Raw genomic sequence first — 12,892 nt, forward strand, 5'->3', positions numbered from 1 at the left:
CCTTCGTCTTTATTGTGATTTTTAATCATGCCATTAACCGAGGCAGGCAGGCAGGCAGGCAGGCAGGCAGGCAGGCAGATAGATAGATAGATAGATAGATAGATAGATAGATAGATAGATAGATAGATAGATAGATAGATAGATAGATAGATAGATAGATAGATAGATAGATAGATAGATAGATAGATAGATAGATAGATAGATAGATAGATAGATAGATAGATAGATAGATAGATAGATTGATTCAGTGTGTGCGTGTACGCACATACACGCACATGCATTCCAAGAGGAATACAGGAAGAAACGTTATCCTCACGTAAAATGATAAACACGAAACACCTCTTACTGGCCCACAAGGCAGGCCTGAGATTACCTTCCGCTGCGCCAAGTAAACAGGGCAAGCTGCAGTTCTGAGGCTTTAAAGTGCGAAAAAGTACCCGTTCACGCCGCTTTAGCGTGTAAGAGCTCGTCTGGGCACTACTGCGTTGTCTTTGGATGCCAAAACAAGCAGCGCAACAAGAGGATATTAGTGTTGTCTGCGACGATTACGACGCGCCACGGAAATAGTGCCGGTGTGGTGCTTTCAGCTTCGCCGCGAGTGGATAACTGTGATTCAAGCAAAAAAACTAGGAGCCGAGTGAAAATGCGCGAGTAAGTACACTAGTTGCGTGTATTCTGCAGTGTGATGCCCACCTATTTCATTTTGCGAACCTAATTTGCGTGACACGCAGCTGGGTTGAAGGCAGGCGCGAGCTTTGTGTGGGGGTGCACTTCATACCTTTGAGCGTTTCCTTTGACGAAAGTCTCGTGCAAGGTAGTGCTTTCAAGCCCAAGCAATCAGCATGCTTTGCCACTTTCAACGTAGTATTAAGCTTTAGTGATTTGATGGCATCCACGCCTTCGAGATTTCGCCTTCAAAAGGTAATAAATGGCACGGTGCTCCTCAACAGCTGGTCAGAATTTCGTGCTTTCATTGCAGTGTTTGATGTCCCCAAATTTATTTGGACACGAGGCACCCAGCTGCACATAATACATATATTGGCACGTAAGTAAACAGTATACTCGCGCCAGTGTCCTTTACGTCGCAGGCGTAGCTAGCCGGCTTAACTAAGAGTAGCACAGTTTCGCTTGTAAAGCATCAGCGTTACAAGAATAAAATCGCGCAGGTAGCTTCCAAATGGGATCGCTGAACGATACTGCAGGTTATACTCTCTGATAGCACGCTTTTGTGAGCAAGACGCATTATTGTAAGAGCGCTCGTGAAACAAAAATTACGTTCCGCGAAACTACCCGTAAAGCGTACTCTAATTATTACGCGATGCATGCTGAAATGATTACATTCCACAAAACTTTGTGCACAACTTGTAATATGGCGCAACAAAACATCGTTTCGCTCTTTCGCGAGCTGCACTGCAATTACGAGTCACGCGTACCACAGCGAGAACGTTTTTTTTTACAAATGTAACAGCGTACGTATCTGACGAGGTTGCTTCCGCAGCCCACTCAGCACGTACTGTATACATTGTGGACTTGCATGAGCAAGATGTTCCAATAAAATCAGCGAAAATGTCCAGGCTAGAAAAGACGCGAAACACGCTCTCCGACGGGCTGAGTTTCGGGAGTTTCACGTTTGCTCTGTGTAGCGTCTGCTGGCGTGGCAGCCCGCGCATGTTGTTTCGTCGCGTGTGCGATAGATGGCGCGACGCGCGATGCAAATATGGCGATGCGCATGGAATTCTCTGTGTTTTGGTCTATACAGTGAGCGTGCCAATTACTTCGAAAGCTTGCCTTGCAGACCGACAATGCGTTTGGTTTTCAGAGTACGCTTTTATCGCCAAGTTTACTACGCCGAGATGCCCACTATGCGTCACAGTTCAGCTTGGCAGGACGCCATATTGATGTTGTTTTCACTGTTTTTTAGGGTGTGAAGGCTCCACTCTAAAATTTATTTATTTATTTATTTATTTATTTATTTATTTATTTATTTATTTATTTATTTATTTACGTATGCTGCAGCCCATTTTAGCGCTATAGAAGGAATGGGAACGCTTGCTGCTAGTAAGACAACAAACAAAAATGCAAGAAAAATACTACTAATGGTAACAATGCAAACACAATTCGAGAACAGTAATAAACATGGAGTAGTTTACATGTTAGTAAGATGTACTTGCAACTATGAAATCTTTTAAGAGTAAGGAGAGAATATGTTACCGGGGTGGTAATTCGAAAGCTTATTGCATATGTGGGAAAAAAACTATTTAAATGCACAAGTACGAGCAAAGAGCAAAAACTGTATTTATGGACATAGACGTGAGCACGGGGTGTTTCGGGGGAGGGGGGGTCGTAACACCCTCTCCCCCCTCATCATCTAAGGCGGGGTGCGAGGTCTGTCCCATAGCTTCACTCGTTCGGACCTGTCCCGTCTGTGTTTAAAATAAAAAGGTTACGGCCACGCATGTTTTAGTAAAACATGTATTGCATGATCTTGGCGTCATAATGAAAACCGAGGACGCCCTATTACATTCGAAGGACTTTTATGCCGCCGGAAAGTTGGGGACCAACGGCAGTCCGATTGTGAGAAGCAACGGCGTCACCTTATTTTCATTCAAGCATCCAATGAGAATCTCCATTTCTTTCACATTTGATTTCTTTCACACTCAACCCATTCGGGGAGAGGAGGGGAGCTTCTGTGAAATTTTCCCCTCCCCCTAATGGGGAAATCTGCACACACCTCGAGGAAGGGAGGCGGGGGGGGGGTACAGCGAGAAGAGGGGGGCGCTGTGGCTAATCTTGAGCCCCCCCCCCCCCCCCTTAGAGTGGGGAGCCGTGCGCGCTCCTAGGGGCATTGTGGCGCGGCCGCCCCCACTAATACCTCGTCCTTCCAGCGCGTTCTGATCGTAAGAGCCGCCTCAGTGAGAAGGCAACGGGGGTGCCTATTCGCGCAATTTTTTTCGCACCGGATATTCGATGTTAACCGCTTCTCTCCGAAAGCACTACTGGAAAATGACTTCAAGTAAAATTTATGAGACGTCCCTAGTAAATTATATATAAGGAAGAAAATTAAGTTTGCAACGGCTGCGTGCCTTTGCCAGAGCGGTTTGACTTTGACTCCATTTTTGCGTGCTAAGTGCTGCCGCGTTGCTGTAACGAAACGAAGTTGTTCACTAATATGTTGACTCCGAAATTTGTAGCGACGTAACCATTGCCATCTCGAAGGCTACAACAAATTCACAGACTCGAGACTGCAAATGTCACACTCTGCAGAGAAAACTCTCTCAGAGGCCCGTACAAGGACACTTAGGGGGCCAACGGTAATTTTATTCATTATCGCACATTACAAGGGAGAGGGAGCCCGCGCACGCAAACAAAACAAAAAGAAAAACACCCGGCGCGCACGAGGGAGCTAGGAGAGGAGGCAACAATCAACAACTAACACGATAAATCGGACACGGGGTCCACTCCCTGAGGTATACGCAAGCGCGTTGCGCCTTTCGACGCATATATAATAAAGACCAGCATGCATTCGTTCATTGTGAACAAGGCACCCGTACTGGGCGCCGAAACGTCAATTCTGTTGTTGCTTTATTTATTTTGGCGAGTGTACGTTTTCATCGACCATGGTTTTTCCTCGCCAGACGAGTTTTCGTCAAACCCTAGACTTCATTACATTTCTACCAAGCTTGTGATTATCGCGTTAGTATGCTTGCAATGCTGCGTTATAGTTTCTACATTTCTTAAAAGATGGTGCCGAGGGCACGAGGTCGTGGCCGAGGGAGACGAGGGAGGAAGATGGAGACGAGGGAGCACCTCGCTGGGCTGTTCGCCGGGATCATTGAAGGTGCGCCAATCCCAAGGGAGTGGTGCCTTGGTCGAGTGGTCTTCATACCAAAGAAAGAAGGCCAAGCTGACCTCATCGAAGACTACCGCCCAATAACTGTTACCAGTGTCCTGTATAGACTGTTTGCAGGAATTTTGAAGCAGTGGATGAGTGGCTGGGCAGAGGCTAAACATCTGCTTACGGAGATGCAGAATGGCTTCCGTCCAGGTCGAAGACTGGAAGACAATTTGTTTGCTCTCACCGAGTGTGTGTCGATTGCCAAGTCAGAGCAGCGGCCCCTCCTGTGCTGTTTTTTGGATGTGGAAAAGGCATACGATAATGTTCCACACAGGGCTGGGCAGTATCGCGATAGTATTTCAGAGATACTTTTGAGTATCTGTATTTCTGTATCGAGATACATTTGAAAAATGTATTTGTATTTCAGTAGTGAAATACATTTACGATGTATCGCCTGTATCGCGATACTATGCTGGACACGGGTATGTCGTTACATTGTCTTTTTGTGTCGGAAATGATCTGAGGTGTTTCCAATGGGGGAATGCTGTTTTTTTTTTTTTTAACGTGCCAAGACAAGCAAAGGCGCGCCGCCGGTCGCTGACAGATATGGCGGCGATGGTTTCCCCTCAAGCACAGAATGGTCCATGTGGTAAAGCGCGCGACGCCGCAGACGGCGGCAGACGGCAGAATCGCGGGGGCAGTGTTGTCGGCCTCTGCCGACGAAAGTCGCTGTCTCTCAAGGTCAGTGCAGCACGCTTAATTTTTTTCAGGTGGCAAGCTATTACTTCGCGCCCCCCCCCCCCCCCCCCCGCGCGGATACCGCCTTGGAACAGGCTTTGCAATGCTTCGCGTGCATTCAGTTCTCAAAGCGGCGGCACTTCCAAAAGCAGTTCCCGTAGTCGCGGCGGAAGGGACTAGAAGATGGCTATCTTTGATGCGCTTTCAGCCACCTCTCCAATGTCAGGGTGCGTTCCTAATTGATTACATGCGTGAAACGGTCTTTTGTGGTAGCAGGCTCCCCCACCGCCGGAGCCGACTTCGCCTGTTGCGGCTTTCTGAAATGGGTGCTGGTAGCGTCGGTGGTGGTGACAGCTTCATTGAAGCCGACAGGGTCAGACGGCTTAGGATTCCGAAGATGGGGACAGACTTCGGATTTTGAACAGTCAGAACAACCTAAGTGAGGGCGGAAGCGTTTCGGTATCTAGAAGACCCGTGAAGAGATATCGCCACGCTGCAGGGCAATCCGGCTATGAAGGCGATATTTATTCACTATAACACGAATTTATGCTCGCCTTCAGCGGTAGACAGACTTTTTTTCTTTCGTGAGTCTTGTGCTGAGGCTGAACCGACGCTGTTAGAAGACAGCCTATTTGAGATGCTCACACAGTAACCTTCTCAGCAAAACAGATCTTATGTGCAAAGTAAATGCATACTTTTTCTCAATTCACTGGTGTCCATTAGTGATTCGAGTGATTTGCATAAAGTGTGCTATTTCTAGCATAGCTTAGTTTGTTCGCCAAGTATGTCGATTTCGGTGTCCAATCCTTGTTACTGTTGCTGTGAAATAGTGTATTTTTATTGCAATTGATACTTGTAATTATGTCATTATTGCTAATTATGTACTTTGTCCACCCCCTCCCCTGCAATGTCTTAATGGCGCTGAGGGTACTGTAATAAATAAATAAATGAACTGAACGTTTCGATGCACTGTAACTTTAATTACAACATTATGCTGCACTAATAAGTGTCTTTGCGTAGTATGAGCATCCTTCAAGTAAAAAAAGTATTCCAGTATCTGTATCGCTGTAACTGTATTCCGGAATACTTTTTTCGTCTTATTGCAAAAGTATCTCCGAAATATCCCGTTACGTTAAAAGCAAATGTATCTCAGTATCTGTATTTTAGGCTTCCAGTTCATGTATTTCGATATCTGTATTCCGGAATACTTTTCTGAGTATCTCTGCCCAGACCTGGTTCCACACGGGGCACTCTTTGAGAGCCTGTCTACAATGGAATTTCCAGCTCCGCTGCTATCTATAGTGCAGCGCCTGTACGAAGACAGCACTGTCATTGCTCATTTTGGTGGTGTGCAATCCTCACCCGTCAGGGTTACGAGGGGGCTACGACAGGGATGCCCCCTGTCTCCACTGCTGTACATTCTGTATGTGGCCAACCTGGAGCGGAAGCTTCTCAGCTGTGGTCTGGGTTTTCAGCTGAAGTACGGTACAGTGGGGGTAGGTAGACGAGAGGTGCAGACTACCGGGGCTCAACTTTGCTGACGACCTTGTGTTGTTGGCAGAGTCTCCTCGGGACCTTCAGGACCTCATTAACATATCTCAAGCGGAGATAACTCGCCTTGGGCTCCGCGTCAACTGCAAGAAATCTGCAGTATAGTCCCCCTCGCGGGCACATGCATGGATGGTGTGTTCGACATACAGATACCTGGGAGTGCAGCTGTCAAGTGGTCCGGAGCTGTTTGGCCAACACGAGGAGATCTTCCGCCAGAGGGCACTTCAGGCCCAGTGCATCCTCCATCGACAGTGTCTCTGGGGGTGCAACCGACTTGTGATGGTTCGGGACCTATGGAAGATCGTGCATGTGCCGGCGTTGACGTTCGCGAATGCGGTGCTCTGCCTCTCGGCAGCAACGCGGGAATGGCTTGAGCGACGACAGCGAGAGGTTGGCCGGAAAGCTCTCGGCTGCCACGGTGCTGTGGCCAACGAGGATATACAGGGCGATCTAGGCTGGTCGAGCTTAGAGGCTCGGGAGGCGGCCAGCAAAATTGCATACCGGGGCCGCTTGCTGTGCATGCCTCGAGAGCGCTGGGCACGGCGTGTCTTTGACTACCTGTCTGCAACATGCACGCGCACTCCGTGGGTGAGGCGCCTCTACCGCATCGAAAGCAAGCTTGGCCTCTTTCGCGTCCCTCTCAGCGCAAACTCGCCCGCAGACTGGGCAAAACAGGCACGGGAACGAGTGCGGAAAGAAGAGGAGGCACGTTGGATGCACAGTATGGCGGAGAAGTCGACGCTGGCAGTCTACCGGTGCCACAAGAACAGTATTGGTATGGTGCACCTGTACGACAACTCCACTGGGAACTGCTCTTTGAGGCGAGAGCTGGTGCGCTCCGTACACTTGTGCGCCTCAGGATCATAAACAATGATGTCAGTGATGTGCGGTGTCGAGTGTGTGGAAAGGAGGACGAGACCATTGACTATGTGGTTCTGCGGTGCGAGGGCATTGGCCCAGCGGTCGCGAGTGGGGCCCCTTTAGAAACTGCTCTGGGCTTCGAACAGGCTGGTGGAAACGACGGTCGGTATGGTGTGGACAGGACCGCAGTCGCTGCGACGAAGGGACGACTCGAATGCTGGCGAGCGGCGGTTGTGGCGAGACATCCCTGACTGTTGTTAAGGCGTCGCGGTTCTCTCCTTTCTCTTATTTCTTTTCTCTTATTCCTTTGTATTCTTGTAGTTGTTCCTACCTTTTATTTTACTATATATATGGACTGTAGCCAGAGGTTTGCCGTGTTGTAGGCATAGGTGATAAAGGGCAAGATGCCATCCCAATTTTTGTGCCTGGAATCGACGTACATCGAAAGCATGTTGGTCAATGTTCTGTAGGTGCGCTCGACGAGACCGTTTGTCTGCGGGTGATAGGGGGTCGCGTGGCGAAACTGACAAGCACAGAGACGCAAGGGCTCTTCTACTACATCGGCTACGAACTGGCGACCACGATCGCTTACAATCATAGGCGTGCGCAGGGGGGGGGGGGGCAAGGGGGGCGAGAAGGGGGGGCGCAAAGTCAGCCCTATACATTGTAGGGGGGGCGAGAAGAGGGGCGCAAAGGCAGCCGCATACATTGACATAATAGGGAGGGGGGTCGCTGCGACGAACCTTCGCCCCCCCCTGAAGGGGAACCCTGCGCACGCTTATGCTTACAATAATACGAGGTGATCCATGGCGGAGTATAACCGAAGACAGGAGGAAACTCGATACATCGATAGCCGTGGCCGTTGGCATCGCTTTGGTTTCCGCATAACGTGTCGGATGGTCGACGCAGACTATAACCCAACGGTTGTTGTATGAACGTGGAAATGGGTCGAGAAGATCCACTCCAACCATTTCGAAAGGTGAAAGGGAAACAATATTTCACCGGGGTCGAGCAACACTTGAATATAGCTTGCTGAGTCATAGGAGTACATATGTAATGTTTATTTGACTGTTATAAAAGTGGAGCCAACACTGGAACCAAAATTGACGCCCAGCCGTCATGACGTCTGTATCATAGGAGTAGATAAGTAATGTTTATTACCTTGTTATAAAATTAGATAGCCACCACTGCAACCACAATTTACATTCCACCGACTTGACTCTTGCTTAGGGTCTTCTTCCAAAGCAGTTTCACGACCTGGTGTAGCTTAGAACGTTTAACTTTGCAAGTTGCTGTGATTCCATCGTGAATGAATATAACGCGCTAGAGAACGAGGACGAACAGAAGAAACAGCGCCGTGGTCTATTGTTTCTTCTGTTCGTCCTCGTTCTCTAGCGCGTTGTATTCATTCACGCTGGTGTAGCTCTGTGACGGAATACTTGATTGCCATGCAACATGCCTGGGTTCGATTCCTGCTGGGATCCTAATTTTTATTCTTTGGGTTTGTTGGGTCAACACGCCTGATGCCGTATTTTCTTTACGCGCTACCGTTTAAATTACCAATGTCTGTTCTCACTCCCAGTCCGTTATTACAAGGAACATCGTGCACGAGCGCAACCCGCTCGCTTTGGCCGCCAAGCGCATCAAGACGTCGGGCTCAGTCATTGTCCTCTTCGACGGACTGAAAGTGCCAAAATTTGTGCGCTACGGACCGACCTTGGTGAGATGCTATCTCTACAGGAAACAATTTGATGTGTGCTTCACTTGTGGTAGGGTAGGACACCGCTCGGACGTGTGCCCCACGCCGGACTCTGTTCAGTGTAGAGGGTGTGGAGCCCTCAACCCGCCAGGGGACCACGTTTGCACGCCCAAGTGCAAGTTCTGCGGAGGAAACCACCCCACCGGAGACAAGGCGTGCAGGCAGCGGTTTCAAATGCCCTATGTGGTACGGGTTCGCCGAAGGGAACGCGGCCGGTCGCGATCGGCCACGAGGGCGCCTGCGGAGACGTCACACCCGACGCCAAGCCTTCAGCAGGGCCCCAGAGGGCGCTCACACTCTCGGAGCCGCGCGAGATCCAGACACCGCTCGTTACCCAGGGAGAAAAGCCGCTCCAAGTCGAGAGGAGCGTCCGTGAGCTTAGAAGATGGAGCACCTGGTGCCAAGCCGACAGCTGGGACTGCCTGGGCCGATAAAGTAAAAGGTACGGTGAGAATCGCCGGTGGCGCTGCCGCGCCAGCGGTGACTGAAGACAATGATGCCCGAATAGAACAGTTGATTAAGGAGGTAAACGCGTTACGGAAAGCTAACGAAGAGCTGACCAAACAGGTAGTAGAACTTAAAAAGAAGGCACAGCCGAGCCCTGCCAGGGTAGCAGTAGCCAGGCCAGTAAGTCAAAGCACCGAACCAAGTGAGGGAGATAGCTCCCCCGCCCCGAAAAAGAGAGCAGTAAGCACCGAAATTGACTCGGTTTTCTCAGTCCTCAGCGAGCTGAAAGAGGTAATTAAAGAAATTAGAGAGACGACGGAACGGACTAACTTTAAAGTGGACAAACTGTGGAAATGGAGGTTAACGGCCGAACAGAGATTCAAGAAACTCGAAACCAGGTATGACGACGACGACGAATTCTTGCCTTCAGACTCGGAAAGCGTGAAATCACTCCCCGGAACGTCAGGGGGCGCTCCAAAGAGAACGATCGCTGGTAATAGCAAAATGAACCCGTCCAACAATCATGGATAGCAACCACAGTTTTAGTGTGTGGCAGTGGAATTGTCGCGGATTCCTCAACAAAAAGGCATCGCTGCGCCAATTAATTAGATCGGTGGGGGTTAAACCAAACGTAATTATGCTGCAGGAAACTTTAGCGGACGAAGTCAAGCTAACCGGGTACAAATCGGTATGTAGAGAAAAAAATGGTGGAAGGGGATTGGCAACCCTCGTTGACAAAAAACTACCCTTTATCGAACACGATATCCACCTCGGATTGAGTAAAATCGAGTATACCCTAGTAGAAGTCATTCTTAAAAGGCACAAGGGCAAGGGGCACAGTATCTTCTGCCTAAACATTTACAGCAGTCCCTCCGACAAGAAGCAGAGCTTTAGGGCACTTTTCAACAAGGCACTCGCAATCGCCAAGAGCTCCCCGCTACTAATAGGAGGGGACTTCAATGCCCCTTACCACGCGTGGGGATACACTTGGAATACAAAGAAAGGAGAGGGGTTATGGGACCTTTCCACGTCTCTGGGCCGGCTTTTCCCACCCGCTGTGGCACTTCCACATGCAGGGACTCTACACCTGACCTCACTTTTGTGAACAGCTCGACACAAGCTAGCTGGGAAAACTCGGGCACCGATCTAGGTAGCGACCACTATATCATACACATAGGTATAGGCATGCCGAAACAAGAGACTAGAACGTTTCGGTGCACAGACTGGGACCTTTTTAGGAAAGTTAGGGCAAAGAGACTAGAATCGGAACCAATAGCAGTGGGCAGACAGTCCTACCAGACTTGGGTCAACCAGCTCGGAGAGGACCTCAAGGAAGCCACTAAAGAAATTAAGACCGAAGAAAACATAGAGAGCGTAGACAATAGGCTCGCGCATCTGATCGAAGCCAAACAATCCATTCTCCAAAGATGGAAAACACAAAGACTGAACCGAAGGCTCAGGAAAAAGATAGCGTTGCTAAACAGACAGATCCAGGAGCATTCGAGAACACTCGTGAAACAGCAGTGGGACGAAGCTTGCAACTTGGCAGACGGCAGAATCAAACACGGGGGCAGTTGGAACCTCCTCAAACACCTACTGAACGAGAACGAAACTAAGTCAAACAAGAGAACGGCCATTGCAAAACTAGTACATCAGGTCAGCCAGTACACGACTGAGGAGGTAATCATGAGGCAGCTCGCAGACAAATATCTTCCGCTCAAACAACCGGGCGATAGTGCCGATTGCGTAGAGTACTCGGGAGGACCGTGCGAGGACATGGACCGTGATTTCACCGAGGGTGAGGTACGGGCCGCCCTCCATGGTCTCTTTAGCAGATCGGCAGCCGGACCCGACGGTATTACTAACAAACTCTTAATTAATCTAGATGACGATTCGATCACTTTCTTGACGGATCATTTCACCGAGTTGTGGAGAAAGGGAGAATATCCGGATGAATGGAAGATGGCCAACACCATCCTCATACCCAAACCGGGAAAACCGCTCAATCTGGATAACCTCCGTCCAATCTCACTTACATCGTGCCTAGGTAAAGCTATGGAACACGTTATTCTCAATAGACTCACTAGATACGTCGAGAAAAACGACATCCTCCCGTATAATATGATCGGTTTCCGCCCCGGGCTATCGACTCAGGATGCCATGCTCCTGATCAAACACCAGCTCATACAGGTTAGCCCGGTGCACGCGAGAGCGATTCTGGGTCTAGACGTCGAAAAAGCTTTTGATCGCATAGAGCACAAGGCCATCCTCGAGGTCGTCTCCGAGCTGGGTTTGGGCGAGAGGCTTTTCCGCATAGTCAAGGCGTTCCTCGGCGGTAGGCAAGCGAGCCTCAGACTAGGAGAACTAAAATCTAAGGTGATGAGCCTGGGAAACAGGGGCACCCCTCAAGGAGCCGTGCTCTCACCCATGTTATTTAATCTAGCAATGACCAGAGTCGCGCGACAACTGGAGCAGATAGAAGGTATACGCTTTGTGATATACGTCGATGACATAACCATATGGAGCGCCAACGGTAACGTAGGCCAAACGGAGACTAGACTGCAGGAGAGCATACAGACCGTGGAAACCCTATTGGAAAAAGTCAAATGGTGGACATGGTGGAAACCACCATCCACCATTATAGTGGATTAATGTAGTGGGTGGATGGTGGACGGTGGTGGATGGTGGGTGGATAGTGGGTGGATAGTGGACGGTGGTGGATGGTGGACGGTGGTGGGTGGATAGTGGACGGTGGTGGATGGTGGACAAGGTGGGTGGATAGTGGACAGTAATTTAGGTGGGCAGATGGTGGACGGTAGCCTTGGTGGCTAAAAATTATGCTGTGTACAAGGTACGCGGCAGGTATGGAGATGGTGGGCATATTTGTCAATGAACTATTTCTCTTTCAATGCTATTTCAGTTATATTTCAAAACATATTTGTTACACAAGGCATACAGGTTAACCACAGATTGGTAACTCTCAGCTTTGGTTCCAATTATCAGGCAAAACAGGCACAATAATACCATGTTTGCACTAAGCAAAAAACACACTGGCTCAGTGAATAAGTTTATTCCCTTTTCTACATTTCTTGGCGTTATGCTTACTCCTTTGCCTCGACGAGCAGCTTCTGCAGAAAACCCTTGTAGAAAACCCTCACCACGACATCACAGTAGTTCCTCGGTGGCTATAATTGAAGCGGCTACAAAGAGATAGATTTCTCCAAGCAACCTGAAAAATATTTAAAAAGCATCATTAAAAAATATAAATGATTTGTTTATAATCAATATATTGATGTGTCTTACACTGCTCCTTTCAATCAAATAAATAGTACTATAGTGAGTGCTTGTTGCAAGTATGACATGTTGTTGGGCTAGTTCGTTCATAGATACAGCAGACACTTTTAAACTGGGCGAAGACAACACGTTAGAAGACAGAAATAAACAGACACACACGAAGCGCACAGTGTGTGTTCTCTGCGCTTCGCTCGTCTTCGCGCAGTTTATACGTGTCTGCTGAACTTACGACTAAGTGACTTTTGAATTAATACAGTAAAATTGCACTACAAATCACTACAGCTGGTGAGGTACTACCGGCTGTTATATTATTTTTTTCGCGAGTTGCCGTAAGCGAAATAGTGCCGGCATTCCGTGCGAGGACAATTACTTGCCCTCGCAACAGGTCGGCAGCGTTCACTTGATTG

Source organism: Rhipicephalus sanguineus, chromosome 7 (genome assembly GCF_013339695.2).
Source record: "Rhipicephalus sanguineus isolate Rsan-2018 chromosome 7, BIME_Rsan_1.4, whole genome shotgun sequence".
NCBI classification, from domain to species: Eukaryota; Metazoa; Arthropoda; class Arachnida; order Ixodida; family Ixodidae; genus Rhipicephalus; species Rhipicephalus sanguineus.